We start from the raw sequence: 17,105 nt of genomic DNA, 5'->3' as shown, positions 1-17,105 counted from the left end.
CTGAGCCAAACAGTGGTGCCAAATACAGCCTTCCTGAGTGACCTTAAAAAAATTAAGCTAATGGCGATTTATGTTTTATGGAAGCTCTTCCTGTCTACTAACTGCCAACAAGAGCCAATCCTGGTGTCCTGTGCCTACATCTCAGCCTGGACATTTCAGGAAACTCAGCAGGAAATGATATCAGTGCAGATTAAGATGCCTCTTAGCTGTACTGTGAAGTAGGAGATAAAGCCATACAACTAAGTGCTTGTGGAAACATGATTTATTTTTTTAAAGATTTTATCTATTTATCTGTCAGAGAGAGAGAGAGCACAAGCAGGGGAAAGGGCAGAGGCAGAGGGAGAAGCAGGCTTCCCGCTGAGCAAGGAGCCCAATGCGGGGCTCAATCCCAGGACCCTAGGATCATGACCTGAGCCGAAGGCAGACGCTTAACCGACTGAGCCACTCAGGCGTCCCTGGAAATAATGATTTTAAAATTATATTAACATGCATGGTAATGATCGCTAACCCCTACTCAGGCCTTGCTGATATGATGGCAGCCATAATCATATGTTACGTCAACAACAAGTCCTGGTATTTACTTACCCATCAGGGGTGAGGAGAGGCATCATCTCCTACAGTCCCTATTCTCTCTCCTGCCACGTTGGCCCTGCAAAGGCTAAAAGGCCACACGTTATAGTTTTCTAGGTATACAGGGTCCTTATAATACACTCATAGAATATATACATCAGAGATCAAGAATAAGCAGATGCATCTAAAGCCTAGAGCCAGACAAATGTGCTGCAGAGGAAGTGACATTTGAGCAAATACCTGCGTTCTGCCTCAGCAGACCTGCTCTTTTGAAAGCAGGAGAGCCTGTGGACAAGAAGAAATTTGTGCTTCCTACACAGAAAGGGGGAAAGAAAGGTGCTCAGAAGGAGTGGCTTTCTGCCACTGTGCACAAGGTAGGTTGAGAGTAATTGCTCCTGAATGTTCTGGGGGAAACACTTGTTTGGCTAACCTCAAGGCCCATGCTAACTTGCATGAATATTTCATATCCAGGCATAAGAGAAATTAATATTTAAAAAAGAGGGCAAATTAGGAGCTCAGTGTTTTGTTTTTCTTGATATGAGATTATAACATTAAGGTATTAGTAAATGGTTGCTAACATGATGGTGAACAAAAGGGAAGTAGTAGTGTAATTGTTAGGAAAACCAGGCTAAAGGGAAATTGAGTGATAATCAAAAGGCTAACTAACATCCACGATGGTGATAGCCTAATTGCAAATTGATAAGAAAGACCAAAAAAAAAAAAAAAAACAAACCCAAAGAAAAGTCGACCATAATAAATAGGCAATGCATAGCATACATAATACAAATGGCTAATAAACACAAACTAAAATGATCAGTCCTACTGGCAATTAGGAAAATGTAAGTTAGAACATGTTTCCATCATTAGGCCAGTAAAATGTAAAAATTATTGACCCTTTCCAGTGTAAGGGAGTATGGAGAAGCAGGGACGGTGCTACAGCCTTTTGGGAAGGCGACTTGGCAGCACCTATCAAAGTCCAAAATCCAACCTCAGTCTTGCTTTTTTACCATACAGACACTGAGATATATTTCTATGCCTGTGTGTGTTTCTCTGTGTGCTTCTCTATCTTCATGCCACAGCCGGGAAAAGACTGGAAGGATACATAGCAACGGTCGGCGGTTTCCTCTGGAGAGCTGCCGTTTGTCAGAGTCCTGTTTCTAGGTACCAGGCACATGGGCACAAAAACACAAACGCAAGGGTGTGCAGCATTCTTTACGACAGAAAACAGAATGTCTGCTACTAATTTCATCATTAGGAAGGATGAATCCAGAATGCACTATAAGTGAGTTCATATAATAAAAAACATGCAGCTGGGGGTGTGCCTGGCTGGCTCGGGCAGTAGAGCATGCGACTCTTGATCTCAGGGTCATGAGTTCAAGCCCCATGTTGGGGGTAGAGATTATTTAAAAAAAATAATAATAAATTTAAAAACCAAACCACACCAACCAACCAAACTAAAAACCATGCAGCTGGGAAAAATTGCCTGGTGGAGATCTATGCCCAATAAAGAAAACTCTCTAGGGGTGCCTGGGTGGCTCAGTTGGTTGAGAGTCAGGCTTTTGATTTTTGCTGGACTCTTGATTTCAGCTGGGGTGGTGATCTCAGGGTCGTGGGATCGAGCCCTAGGGAGGGCTGTGCACTCAGCAGGGAATCTGCTTCTCCCCCTCCCCCTCCGTCCCTACCCCGCTCACATGTGCACATGCACTCTCACTCTCTAAGATGAATAAATAAATCTTAAAAATAAAAAAAAGAAAAAGAAAACTCTCTAAGGAATTATGAGGTGAAAAAGCCACCGACCTAAAAATCACTGTGATAGGTCTCTGAATATGCTTATCTGTCTGCATGTCACTCTGTGGAAAAGAAGATGGGAAGGGTACACACAACGGTTAACAGTAGTTTCTTACGCAGAGCAGAGGGGGAGGTGGAAGGGCAGGAGGAGAGGTGAACGTGGCTCTTGTTTTCTTTCCTTCTGGAGACTCACCTGAAAGGTGGGCTGGACAAACGTGGATTCCTCACATCAGTGGGAAGCCCACTCTTAGGAACCTATTAGCCAATGCTGCTTTGAAAGCGTTTACCCTTTAATAAGATAAAATTAAATACTACTAGTATAGGGGCACCGGGGTGGCTCAGTCGGTTAAGGATCTGCCTTTGGCTCAGGTCATGATCTCGGGGGTCCTGGAGTCCAGCCTGGAGTCAGGCTCCTGGCTCAGCGGAGAGTCGGCTTCTCCCTCCCCTTCTGCCCTTCCCCCTGCTCGTGAGTATAAGCTCTTGCTCTCTCTCAAATAAATAAATAAGTGAAATATTGCTAGTATGAATTAATGTATACAATTTAAATAAAATATTTAGAATTGATACTAATTTTTATTAAATTGAAGAAATAAAAAGATTTATAAAAGGAGAGAGGGAAACTCAAAGCTCAAATATCGGTCTTGTTGGCCATAACCACACACATCTGTATCTATTACAGAAAGAAACTCTAATCTAGGGGTGCCTGGGTGGCTCAGTGGGTTAAGTGTCTGCCTTCCGCTCAGGTCGTGATCCCAGGGTCCTGGGATCGAGCCCCGCATCAGGCTCCCTGCTCGGTGGGGAGCCTGCTTCTCCCTCTGCCTGCCGCTTCTCCCTCTGCCTGCCGCTTCTCCCTCTGCCTGCCGCTTCCCCTGCTTGTGCTCTCTCTCACTCATGGTCAAATAAATACATAAAATCTTAAAAAAAAAAAAAAAAGATTCTCTCCTTCTTCCTCTGCCCTCCCCCTCTCCCCCCCAGCAGGCTCTTTCTCTGTCTCTGTCTCTAAAAAATAAATAAATAAAATAAAGTGTACAATTCATGGGACACCTGTCTGGCTCAGTCAGTAGACGCTACAACTCCCTAGGTTGGATGTAGAGATTGCTTAGAAATAAAAGCTTTAAAAAAGTGTACAATTCAGTGGTTCAGAGTTGTACAACCATCACAATTGATTTTAGAACATTTTCATCCCTCCAAAAAGAAACCCCATACTGGTTAGCAGCCCCTTCTCATTCCTCCTTTCCCCAGGCCCTGGTGACCGCTAAGCTACTTTCCATCTCTAATGGATTTTCCTCTTCTGGAGAGTTCATATGAATGCGATGATACAACGTGTGGTCTTTGTGACTGGCTTCTTTCACTGGGGATTGTGTTTTCAATGTCCCTCCCTGCGGTAGCATGTATCAGTTCTCCTGCCCTTTTTATGGCAGAATAACAATCCACTGTGTAGATATAATGCATTATGTTTGACCACTCACCAGTTGATGGACACTGGAAGTGTTTCCACTTTTCAACTATTATGAATAATGCTGCTGTAGCATTTGTGTACAAGTATTTTTGCGTACATTTGTTTTCATTTCTCTTGGCTGTCTACTGAGCAGTGGGTTTGCTGGGTCATGTGGTAAGTCTAGCTTTAACATTGTGAGGAACCGCCGGATTGTTTTCCAGATTGGCTGCAGCATCTTACGTTCCCACTAGCCATGGAAGAGGGTTCCAGTTACTCCACATCTTTGACAGTACTTGTTATTGTCCGTCTTTTTAACTTGTGGCCATCCTACTGGGTGTGAAGTGCGATCTCACTGGGGTTTTGATTTGCATTTTCCTAATATCTTCTAATGTGTATGTCCTTGATTTGTGTGTGTGTATATATGTATATTTAGCAATATCAAAATCAAATCCTTTGTCCATGCTTTAATAGGGTTGTCCTTTTTATTATTGGGTTATAAATATTCTTTATATACTCTGGATACAAGTCAGATACATGATTTGCAAATATTCTCTCCCAGTCTGTGGGTTGTATGTGTCCTTTTTGTAGCTGGAAGTTGCTTGGCACCACACTTATCCTCACAAAATGAGTTTGGCAGTTAGCTGCAGTTTAGTACTTGAGAAATTATTTCTATCTCTCACCCTAAAGTGCTGGTAGAGCTACAGGTAGTGTTCAATTACTGATGACAAAAAAAAAAAAAAAAAATCCAAAGGGGGCACCTGTATGGCTCACTTGGTTGAGCATCTGCCTTTGGCTCAGGTCATGACCTCGGGGTCCTGGGATTGAGCCCTGCATCATCTCATCGGGGTTCCTGCTCAGCGGGATGTCTGCTTCTCCCTCTCCCTCAGCCCCTCCCTTCCCGCTGCTTGTGCTTTCTCTCTCTTTCTAATAAATAAATAAATAAATAAATAAATAAATAAATAAATAAATAAATCTTTTTCAAAAAAATCCAGAGTTCTCAGTTTTGAGAAAGAAATGGGGCATGTATGAATGTGTCCTGTCATAGTTGATAGGATACATTCTTTCTTTTGTTCTTACTCTTAAAGGAAATAAAGGTCTCATAAAGGCCAAGCTAACAAGGATAATTCTGGTAGGAATAGCCCCACTTGGGGAATGGGAGTAAACTCCTTTATGCCTAACCCACAAATATGGCTTTTCTATCGTAAGTCTCATTCGTAAGCACAGAACAAGTTAATGAGAATGGGCAGGTTTCTGAGTCACGTGAATGCCCTAATTGCTGTATGCATAGCAGTCCCCAATCAGGACGGGTTTTCAGTTTCAAATGACAAAAATCCACTTTGGCTGCTTTAGGGAAATAAAGAACTTATGGAAAAACATGGACATCTTTGGAGAGCTGGTGAAGCAGGTTGGCTACCAGGCTGTGCAGGAAAACCACAGTCACCACAGGTCCTGTGAGGACAGCAAGGCTGTCACTGACCAGTACAAGATCTGAAGCTAACCCCCAGACACAGTGCTGCTGGCATTAGCATCCCAGGAGGGGCGGTCTATTTTGCAATGGCTAGAGGCGGAAGACTCTCTACCATTCCCGACCTTTTGCATCTTAGAGATGTACTTCAAGGCCAAGGAAGGCAGATCTGACTGACCAGAGCCACGTCGTTTGCCATGGTTGATCCTTCTAGAACTTGCCCACACCCAGTCCTCCTTTCCTGCCAGGGACATTACACTTTACATTTTCCTGTCCCCTTGCAGTTAAGACAGGGCAATGGGCTGTGAGTCAGATGGGCTAGCCAAATGGGTGTGAGTCAAAGTGACAAGTCTTACGTCTGGACTGAAGCATTTTATTGCCCAGTGATCACCTCCAGCAGTCTATTCCCCTAGGGTGTTGACATGAGGGCCGGGTATTTCCAGGGCTGCAGCTACAAGATGGTGAAGCTCTGTCAGTGTAGGTTTCAAGGTGAGTGTGTAGCACAGAGCCCTGGGACAACCAGTGTTAGATATATAACCTAAGGAAGGAATAAACTTGTGCTGTTGAGCCAACAGATTTTGGAGTTGTTCGTTCCTGTAAAACAGTCTAACCTAGAGCCATACTGACTATGTCAAAAAACATGTATATAGAGAACAAACTCAAAAGGCAGAAGGAAGGGAGGAGGAAAGTAGTTTAATATTTTTCTCCTCATCTCTGAAAGAAAGGACTCAGTTTTCTTTCTTTGTTTATAACATTTACATTCTATTCAAGCCATATTTTTCCTATTGTTTTATCTTGGTTCTATATTTAAGTTGATTCAATTTTCACTTCCAATCCTTTTACCTTCACCTCTCTGGCGTCACATTCTTTAGTTGGACTCTTTCTTGTTTGGCTAGATTTCACCCTTGTGTACCTTTTTCAGCAGTCTGTCTGTTTCTTTTGTATTTGAGTAGACATTTTGACTGTGTGTAAAAGTTTTAGGGCAATCTTTCCCTTAGAGTTTAGACATTGCCTTATAGTCACTGAATTTGGCAGTGAAGTCAGGTGAGTCTTATTTTTGAGGTCTTGAAGAAACTTTTTTTTTTTAAATAGCTTTACTGAGATATAATTTACATGCCATAAAATTCACCTGTTAAAAGTGTATAACTTAATGAATTTCCGTATATTTACAGAGTTTTGCAACCACCATACTCTAATTTTGGAACATTTTTATCACCCCAAAGAGAAACCTCCTATCCACTCCCCAATGTCTCCTCCCTCCAGCCCTTGGCAACCATTGATCTATGAATTTGGCTGTTCTAGATATTTTGGTATATATGGAATCATGCAATGTTTGGTCTTTTGTGTCTGGCTTCTTTCACTCACCATGTTTTCCAGGCTCATTCATGTCATATCATATATCAGTAATTCATCCCATTTTATGGTCAGGTAATATTCCACTGTATCACATTTTGTTTACACAGTCAACAATTGATGGATATTTGAGTTGTTTCCACTTTTATTTTTATTATTTATTTATTTATTTATTATTTTTTTTTAATTAAAGCTTTTATTTATTTATTTGAGACAGAATGAGAGAGAGAGAGAGCTCATGAGAGGGGGGAGGGTCAGAGGGAGAAGCAGACTCCCTGCCGAGCAGGGAGCCCGATGCGGGACTCGATCTAGGGACTCCAGGATCATGACCTGAGCCGAAGGCAGTTGCTTAACCAACTGAGCCACCCAGGCACCCTTTATTTTTTATTTTTTTAAGATTTATTTATTTGAGAGAGAGAGAGAGCACTTAAGCGAGGGGAGGGGCAGAGGGAGAGAATCTTCAAGCAGACTCCCTGCTGAGTGCAGATCTTGTTTCAGGGCTCCATCCCACACCCTATGAGATCATGACTTGGGCCAAAACCAAGAGCTGGATGCTTTACTGACTGAGCCACCCAGGCGCCCCAGATTGTTCCCACTTCTAGGCTATTATGAAAGTTCATGATCAAGTTTTTGGGTGGACATACATTTCAATTCTAATTGCTGGATCACATGGTAACACTATGTTTAACATTCTGATGAACTGCCTGTTTTCCAGAGTGGCTGCACCATTTCACATTCCAGCTTGGAGTGTATGAAGGTTCCAGTTTCTCCACATTGTGAACAGCACCTGTTATTATCTTATTTATCACAGTAATGCTAATTGGTATCTTCTTATGTTTATTTGCATAATTAATGATGTTAAGCATCATTGCAGGCACTTAACTGGCCATTTACACATCTTCTTTGAACAAATGTTTATTCAGATCCTTCACCCATTTAAAAAAATTGGGTTGTCTTATTATTGAGTTGCAAGAGTTCTTTAAGTATTCTAGATACAAGTCCTAAGCAGATACAAGATTTATAAATATATTCTCCCATTCTGTGGACTGCCTTTTCATTTTTTTAGTGATGTCATTTGAAGTACAAAAGCTTTACATTTTGATAAAGTCCAACTTATTTTTTTCTATTGTCACTTATGCATGGTTTTTTAAAAAAATTTTTATTCTTATGTTAATCCCCATACATTACATCATTAGTTTTAGATGTAGTGTTTCATGATTCATTGTTTGTGCATAACACCCAGTGCTCCATGCAGAATGTGCCCTCCTCAATACCCATCACCAGGCTAACCCATCCTCCCACCCTCCTCCCCTCTAGAACCCTCAGTTTGTTACTTATGCATGGTTTTATAGCTAAGGAATTATTGCCTAACTAAATATGCTGTTTTCTTCTCAGAGTTCTATGATTTTAGCTCTTACATATAGATTTTTTGGCCATTTGGATCCAATTTTCACATATAGTATGAGGTAAGGATCCAAAACCATCCTTTTGCATGTGGATATCCAATTGCCCTAGTATCATATGTTGAAGACTATTCTTTCCCCATGGAATTGTCTTTGAATGGAGGCTTGCTATTTACGCTTAGATGTCTGAAAAAATGTTTATCCTTACAGTTCAGAAACGTAACCAAGAGTTGCATGCTCTACCAACTGAGCCAGCCAGGCACCCCAAGTAAGGTCTTTATGGTAATTGTTCTATATCACTTTTTCTTTGTGCCTGTCTCTGTGATGTGCGATTTAAGTATGTTCATTTCAGGGAAAACCATACTATATAGGTATACCGTGGAAATATTGCAGGCTTGGTTCCAGACCACTGCAATAAAGTAAATATTGCAATAAAGAGGGCCAATGAATTTTTTGGTTTCCCAGTGCATATAAAAGTTATGTTTACACTATACTGTAGACTACTAAGTGCGAAATAGCATTATGTCTAAAAAACTATGTACATAATTTAAAAAACAGTTGATTGCTAAAAAATGCAAACCATTATTTGAGCTTTCAGTGAGTCATAATCTTTTTGCTCGTGGAGGGTTTTGTCTCAATGTTTATGGCTGCTGACCAGGGTGGTGGTTGCTGAAAGAGGGGGTTGCTGTGGTAATTTGTTAAAGTAAGACAACAATGAAATCTGTGCCATCAATGGATTCTTCCTTTCATGAATGATTTCTCTGATGATATGCGATGTTGTTTAAAAATATTTTACCCACAGTAGAACTTCTTTTAAATTGGAATCAGGGCGCCTGGGTGGCTCAGTCGTTAAGCATCTGCCTTCGGCTCAGGTCATGATCTCAGGGTCCTGGGATCGAGCCCCGCATCGGGCTCCCTGCTCGGCAAGAAGCCTGCTTCTCCCTCTCCCATTCCCTCTGCTTGTGTTCCTGCTCTCGCTATCTCTCTCTCTGTCAAATAAATAAATAAAATCTTTAAAAAAAAAATAAATAAATTGGAATCAATCTTCTCAAACCCGGCCACTGCTTTATTGACTAAGTTTATGTGATATTCTAAATCCTTTGTTGTTATGTCAACAATCTTCACAGCATCTTCACCTGGAGCAGATTCCATCTCAGGAAACCACTTTCTTTGCTCATCCATAAGAAGCCACTCCTCATCTGTTCAAGTTTTATCATGAGATTACAGCAATTCAGTCCCATCTTCAGGCTCCATTTATTTTTTTTTAAAGATTTTATTTATTTATTTGAGAGAGAGACAGAGAGATAGCATGAAAAGGGGGAGGGGGGAGGAGCAAAGGGACAAGCAGACACTCCACTGAGTGCAGAGCCCTACGTGGGGCTCAATCCCAGGACCCCAACATCATGACCCGAGCTGAGGTCAGACACTTAACCGACTGAGCCACCCAAGTGCCCCTTCAGGCTCCACTTCTGATTCTACTTCTCTTGCTAGTTCTACCACATCTGCAGTCCCTTCTTCCACTGACGTCTGGAACCCCTCAAAGTCATCCATGAGGGTTGGAATCACCTTCTTCCAAACTCCAGTTAATGTTGATATTTTAAGCTCTTCCCATGAATCATAGATGTTTTTGATGGCATCTGGAATGGTGAATCCTTTCCAGAAGGTTTTCAATGAACTTTTCCCAGGTCCATCAGAGGAATCACTATGGCAGTTATATCCACGAAATGAAATAATAAGACTTTAAAATTAAAATTACTCCTTGATCCATGGGCTGCAAAACTGTATGTTGTGTTAGCAGACATGAAAACAACATTAATCTCATTGCACATACCCATCAGAGCTCTTGGGTGACCAGGTGCATTGTCAATGAACAGTAATACTTTTTTTAAAAGATTTTATTTATTTATTTGAGAGAGAAAGAGAGAAAGAAAACCAGTGGGGGGGGAGGGGCAAAGGGAGAGGGAGAAACAGACTCCCCACTGAGCAGGGAGCCCGATGCAGGGCTTGATCCCAGGACCCTGAGATCATGACATGAGCTGAAGGTGCCACCTAGGTGTCTCTGAGCAGTAGTATTTTGAAAGAGATATTAATTTCTGAGCAATAGGTCTCAACAATGGGCTTAAAATACTCAGTAAACCATGTTATAAATAGATGTACTGTCATCCAGGCTTTGTTTTTCCCTTTATAGAGCACAGGCAGATTACACTTAAACATAATTCTTAAGGGCTCTAGGATTTTCAGAATGGTTGTGAGCATTGGGGTCAACTTAAAGTCACCAGCTGCATTAGCTCCTACTAAGAGAGTCAGCCTGTCCTTTGAAGCTTTGAAGCCAGGCATTGACATCTTCTCTCCAGCTGTGGAAGTCCAGGATGGCATCCTCTTCCAATAGAAGGTTGTTTTGTCTACACTGATAATCTGTTGTTTAGTTTAGCAGCCTGCACTAATGATCTTAGGTGGATCTTTTAGAGACTTGGTGCAGCTTCTACATCAGCACGTGTTGCTTCACCTTGCAGTTTGATACTATAGATATGGCTTTTTTTCTTAAACCTCGTGAACCAACCTCTGCTAGCTTCAGACTTTTTCCCTACAGCTTCCTCACCTCTCTCACCCTTCATAGAATTGAAGAGAATTAAGGTCTTGCTTTAGACTAGGCTATGGTTAATGAAATGTTGTAGCAAGTTAGATCTATCCAGACCACTCAAACTTTCTCCATATCAGCAATAAGGCTGTTTCATTTTCTTATCATTCATGTGTTCTCTGGAGTAGCTCTTTTAATTTCCTCTAAGAACTTTTTCTTTGCACTCACATCTTGGCTGACTGTTTGGTGTAAGAGGCTTAGCTTTTGGCCTGTATTGGCTCCTGACATATCTTCCTCACTAAGCTTAATCATTTCTAGTTTCTTATTTAAAGTGAGAGATGTGCGACTCTTCCTTTCACTTGACCACTTAGACACCATTGTAGGGTTATTGTCCTAATTTCAGCATTGTTGCATCTCAGGGAATAGGGAAGCCTGAGCAGAGGGAGGGAGACAGGGGGATGGCTGGTCAGTGGGGCAGTCAGAACACACACATTTATCCATTAAGTTAATCATCTTACATGGATGTGGTTTGTGGCACTCAAAAACAATGACAATAGTAACATCAAAGATCACTGATCACAGATTGCTGTAACAAATATAATAATAATGAAAAAGTTTGAGATACTGCAAGAATTAGCAAAATGTGACACAGAGACACGAAGTGAGCAGATGCTATTGGGAAAATAATGCCAAGAGACTTGCCCAATGCAGGGTTGCAACAAATCTTCAATCTCTAAAAAATGCAGTATCCGTGAAGCACAATAAAGCTAAGGGCAATAAAACGAGGTTTGCTTGTATACTAGAAGAGTGTAGGGGAGGAAAACTTCTCCTTCTTCCCTTCCAGTTTCTTTGGCTGTCTTAATAATTAAATTGACATAGGACAGATTAACAAGAGAAAAACAAATTTAATTATACATGTACAGGAGGCTCATGTGAATACGAGGTACATAGGCAGTCAGGCAATTAAGACATACACTGTCCTGAGCAGAAGAGAAGGGGTAGGGGCCTGGGACTTCAAAGGTGGGGAAGAAGAAAATGTATGGGAAAACAGGAAGAGCAGATGTTTGGTAAACATGTTTGGCATGCTTTGTGAAGACAGTGGGACACAGAGGAATTTGATCTCCAGTGTCCCTCCCCCAGTTTACCATGCCTACTCCATATTCTTTGTAGATATTTCTGGTGATAGTTTAAATAGACCAGACCTTCTATCTAAATTCTTTCAGGCAGTTAAAGGGGAGGTAAAAAGCTTTTCCTGAGTCTTCTGGATCTTGATTGACCTCAGCTCATAATAATCCACATGCCAAAGTGGTAGATTAGCATATTCTGCTCCCCTTCAAGGGGGAGTTTCAAAAAAGAATTAACATCTCTTGTACCAAAACTCAGTAATTCCCTCTATTTCGTTTTAGTTTTTTGGTCTTTAAATTTAAGCAAAACAAAATTTAATGCTGTCATATGCAACAATATGGATAAATCTTGAGGACATTATACTAAGTGAAATAAGCCAGTCACAGAAGAAAAAATACTGTGAGTCTACTTGTATGAGGTATCTAAAATGGTCAAACTCATAGAAGCATAGAGCAGAAGAGTGGTTGCCAGGAGCAGGTGGGTAGGGGAAATGGGGAGTTGCTAATCAACAGGTATAAAGTTTTAGTAATACAAGATGAAAAAGTTCTAGAAATCTGCTGTACAACATTGTGCCTATAGTTAACACTATTGCTTTGTACAATTGAAAATCTATAAAAAGGGTAGATCTTATGTTAAGACTTACCAAATAAAATTAAAATTAAAAAGAAAAAAGTATAAGTCATGACTTCAAAAATTTACCATCTTAAATTTTTCAAACACCTTTCAAAGCAATTTCATTCCTTAATATCACTGCAATGTTGCACTTTATTTTTTTTAAGATTTTTATTTATTTGTTTTACAGAGAGAGAGATAGCAAGAGCAGGAACACAAGCAGGGGGAGTGGGAGAGGGAGAAGCAGGCTTCCCGCGGAGCAGGGAGCCCGATGCGGGGCTCGATCCCAGGACCCTGGGATCATGTCCTGAGCAGACGCTTAATGACTGAGCCACCCAGGCGCCCCTATCACTGCAATGTTGCTCTTTAATCATCTTTTCCCCCTAGCTTTATAGAGATATGACTGAAATATAAAATTGTGTTAGTTTTGTGAATACAATGTAATGGTTTGATATATGTCTATACTGCAAAATCATGAGCACAAAAACTCTAGTTAAATCCATCATTTCACAGTTATAATTTTTTTCCTTGTGATGAGTACTTTTAAGATCTCTCTTAGCAACTTTCAAATTTCAAAAAATTCAAATAATGTTGTTAACTGCAGTCACTTTGCTGCACATTACATCTCCAGGACTTTTTTTTTTCTTTTTTTAAAATTTATTTATTTGACAGAGAGATAGCACAAGTAGGCAGAGCGGCAGGCAGAGGGAGAGGGAGAAGCAGGCTCTCTGCTGAGCAGGGAGCCCGATGCGGGGCTTGATCCCAGGAGCCTGGGATCATGACCTGAGCTGAAGGCAGACGCTTAACCGACTGAGCCACCCAGGCGCCCCATCCAGGACTTATTTATCTTATAACTGGAAGTTTGTACCTTTTGGCCACCCTCACCCATTCCTCTCTCCCCACTTCAACACTTTACTCATTTCTAGAGATCCCTCACTTCTGATATTCATCACTGTCTGAATGCCGGCTCCATGGTGCTGTCTTAAAAAAGGCTTCACACAGAATATTCCATTCAACCATCTCATCAACACCTCAGAAATAGGAGCTATTATTACCCCAGTTTAACAGATGTGGCAACTGAGGCTTCGGGATATTCATGAGCTCACCCCAGGGGACTTGAATAAGTGCGGCGGAGGTGGGGGCGGGTGGTGGAATCCTAGTTGGTGCCTTTAGTGTCCTCCACTTCCTCTCCAAGCCCCTTATAGTATTCTCAGGACTCTCAAGGTTATGTCACAGTTATGTAGCAAGACATACAAGGCCCCAAGACTTGGTCTCTGACACATGTTTGTCATGATCTCTCTCTTTCGTTCTTCCTCTCACACCTTGCCTTGTCATTTCTTTTTTTTTTTTTAAGATTTCATTTATTTATTTGAGAGAATGAGAGAGAGAGAGAGAGAGAGAGAGCATGAGAGGGGGGAGGGTCAGAGGGAGAAGCAGGCTCCCCGCTGAGCAGGGAACCCTACACGGGACTCGATCCCGGCACTCCAGGATCATGACCTGAGCCGAAAGCAGTCTCTCAACCAACTGAGCCACCCAGGCGCCCTGCCTTGTCATTTCTTGTCTTTCCCTTCTTCTGCAAAGATATATATATATATTTTTTTAAGATTTATTTATTTGTCCGAGAGAGAGCGCACAAGCAGGGGGAGCGGCAGGCAAAGGGAGAAGCAGGCTTCCCACTGAGCAAGGAGCCCGATGCCGGACTCAATCCCAGGACCCTGGGATCATGACCTGACCTGAAGGCAGATGCTTAACTGACTGAGCCACCCAGGTGTCCCTGCAAAGATATTTTAAACCTCAGTTACCTGGCAGACTCCTATTTATCCTTTAAAATTTATGGGATTTCTCTCTTCTGTATTCTTTCTTCAATGCACCAACATTTTCCCCCAAAGATTTATTTATTTATTTGAGAGAGAGAGCACATGCATGGGTGGGGGAGGGGCAGAGGGAGAGAGAATCTCAAGCAGACTTCCTGCTGAGAATGGAGCCCCACAAGGGGCTCAATCTCATGACCCTGAGATCACAACCTGAGCCGAAATCAAGAGTAGGACACTTAACCGAGCCTCCCAGGCAACCCAGTGCACCAACTTTTTAATCTGCCCACATTTGTTTGGCTCAGGGTTGTTTCTCCCACCAGACCATACATTCCTGGAAGGCAGAGACGGTTTGATTCATCTTTCTGGCCCCATAGTGTCACATAGGGCTTAATAAATGTTTGTTCAATTCCATGATCAATTTCAAGATCCAGTTCATTTGCTAACCCCCTCTGTCACTCCTCTCTGTAATCATTTCCTTCTCTAAACCTGAAAGCACTTTTATTTTATACTTCTGGTTTACTGCTTAACACATCTGCTGTCTATTGCCACCTTTCCATTTTATGTACACAGTCTACAATAAAACAGCCAGGAAAGTACAAACCATGCTTTGCTTGTCTGTCCTCAGACTTAGCCCTAGGCCTTGTTCACATCAGAAATTCAAGGCATGATGATGATGAAGTCAGAAGAGAAAGTGGCATGTTTTCCAATATATAATTATGTTACACACTTAAAAACAACTGCTCTTGGGGCACCTGGGTGACTCAGTCAGTTGAGTGTCTGACTCTTGATTTTGGCTCAGGTCATGACCTTGGGGATGGGAGATCGAGCCCCGTATCGGGCTCCACACTCAGTAGGGAGTCTGCTTGAGATTCTCTCTCTCCCTCTCCCCCTCATTGCCTCCTGCCACTCCCTCTCTTTCTCTCTCTCTAAAATAAGTAAATAAGTATTTTTTAAAAACCTGCTCTTAAATCCACCTATAGTAGGCAGAAGTCTAAGATGACCCTCAAGATTCCTGCCCTTGGTGTACATGGTCTCTATAATCTACACTCTGAGTGTGGGTGGGAATGTGGATACGATAGGATTTCACTTCCATGATTTGGTTTCATCATATGGCAAAACTGAAGGGATTTTGCAGATGTGATTAAGGTCTATAATGGGTCAGCTTTAAGTTAATTAAAAGAGAGATCAGCCTGGGTGGTCCTGACCTAATCAGGCGAGCCCTTTAAAAGAGGCCTTCCCAGAAATGAGAAATGTGAAGCCAGAAAAGCACTCCTTTGGGCCTTGAAAAGGCAAACCATTAATTCAACAGGAAATGAATTCTGCCAAAAATGCGTAAGCCTAGAAGAGGACTCAGATGAGCTTCCAGCCCTGGCTGATAGCATCATTGCAGCCTTGTGAGACCCTGATCAAGGTCCCAGTGCTGACCTCCTGAATCATGGAAACAGTGTAGTAGGGTTCTCCAGAGAAATAGAACCAACAGGAGATATATTTGTATCTATTTACATTTATATTATTTATATCCCATATATATGTCTGCAATAGGATATCAATATCTATCTATCTATCTATCTATCTATCTATCTATCTATCATCTATCTATCTGAGATTTATTATACGACTTTGCTCATGTGGTGATGGAGGCTAAGAAGTCCCACACACTGCTGTCTGTAAGCTACAGAACCAGGAAAGCTGATGGTATAATTTGGTCTAAGCTGAAGGCCTGGGAACCAAGGGGCTGCTGATGTAAGTCCAGAGTGTGAAGGCCCAATAACCAGGCCAATGTCCAAGGGCAGGAAAAAACGGCCCAGCCCAAGAAGAGAGAATGAATTCACTCTTCTTTTGCTTTTTGTTCCTTTTGGGCCCTCAATGGATTAGGTGGTATTTGACCATATTGGTGAGGGTGGATCTCTACTGAATCAAATGGTAATCTCTTCTAGAAACACTCTTATAGACACAATCAGGAATAATGTTTACCAACTTTTGGGGCATTCTTTAGCCCAGTCAAGTTGACACATAAATTAACCATAACAAGTCTACCCCTTGTCAACTATATACATCTCCTTAAGTCATACTTAATCTCCAAAGTAACACAGTAACAAGATCATAATTTCTCTTAACATGATACTACTATCCTGCATACAACCCAAAACCCACTAACCCCTTTCCCAGAAGAGAATGTAAAGTCCTTGAATGATGTTTCCTCTTTACTTTGATATTTCATAGCTCAAATACAATGATGTAAAATTAACAGTCCCTAGCACCATGATATAAAGTCAGCATGTCTATGTTACATGATAAAAGGATAAGAGAGGAGAGGAAACAGGGATGCCTGGGTGGCTCAGTCGGTTAAGCGGCTGCCTTCAGCTCAGGTCATGATCCCAGGGTCCTGGGATCGAGTCCTGCATCAGGCTCCTTGCTCAGCAGGGAGCCTGCTTCTCCCTCTGCCTGCAGCTCCCCCTGCTTGTACTCTCGCTCACTCTCTCTCGCCTATGCTCTCTCTAGCAAATGAATAAATAAAATCTAAAAAAAAAAAAAAAGAGAGAGGAGAGGAAACAAAGATATTTTCTTAATATATATTATATATTTTTATATGTGTTTATATATAAACACAAGTGTATTCAATACAAAATAAGGAGGAAATACTCATAGCAATTACAGTCCTCATTTCTGTAACTGGCCATGTGGTCGCAGCTGGTATTTATAACCACCTTCTTTTTTTTCTTTTTGTTTTTAAAGATTTTATTTATTTATTTGAGACAGAGAGAATGAGAGAGAGAGAACACCTGAGAGGGGATAGGGTCAGAGGACGAAGCAGACTCCCTCCCGAGCAGGAAGCCCGATGCAGGACTCAATCCAGGGACTCCAGGATCATGACCTGAGCCGAAGGCAGTCGCTTAACCAACTGAGCCACCCAGGCACCCCTATAACCACCTTCTTCTACTAACCATTTTGTATTCAC

General features: G+C 41.7%; 1 long non-coding RNA gene across 1 annotated transcript in view; it reads left to right on the top strand.

Moving 5' to 3' along the window:
• The window catches only part of LOC135363861 (uncharacterized), a 54,799-nt gene that overhangs the window by 16,950 nt on the left and 20,744 nt on the right, over positions 1 to 17,105 (top strand). The window lies entirely within an intron of this gene.

The sequence above is a fragment of the Mirounga angustirostris genome, unplaced genomic scaffold (assembly GCF_029215605.1).
Source record: "Mirounga angustirostris isolate CCGP_5_RB_7025 unplaced genomic scaffold, mMirAng1.0.hap1 SCAF_3, whole genome shotgun sequence".
Classification (NCBI taxonomy): Eukaryota; Metazoa; Chordata; class Mammalia; order Carnivora; family Phocidae; genus Mirounga; species Mirounga angustirostris.
Note: the sequence above shows the minus strand (reverse complement) of the source record. Positions and strands in the feature narration are given on the sequence as shown.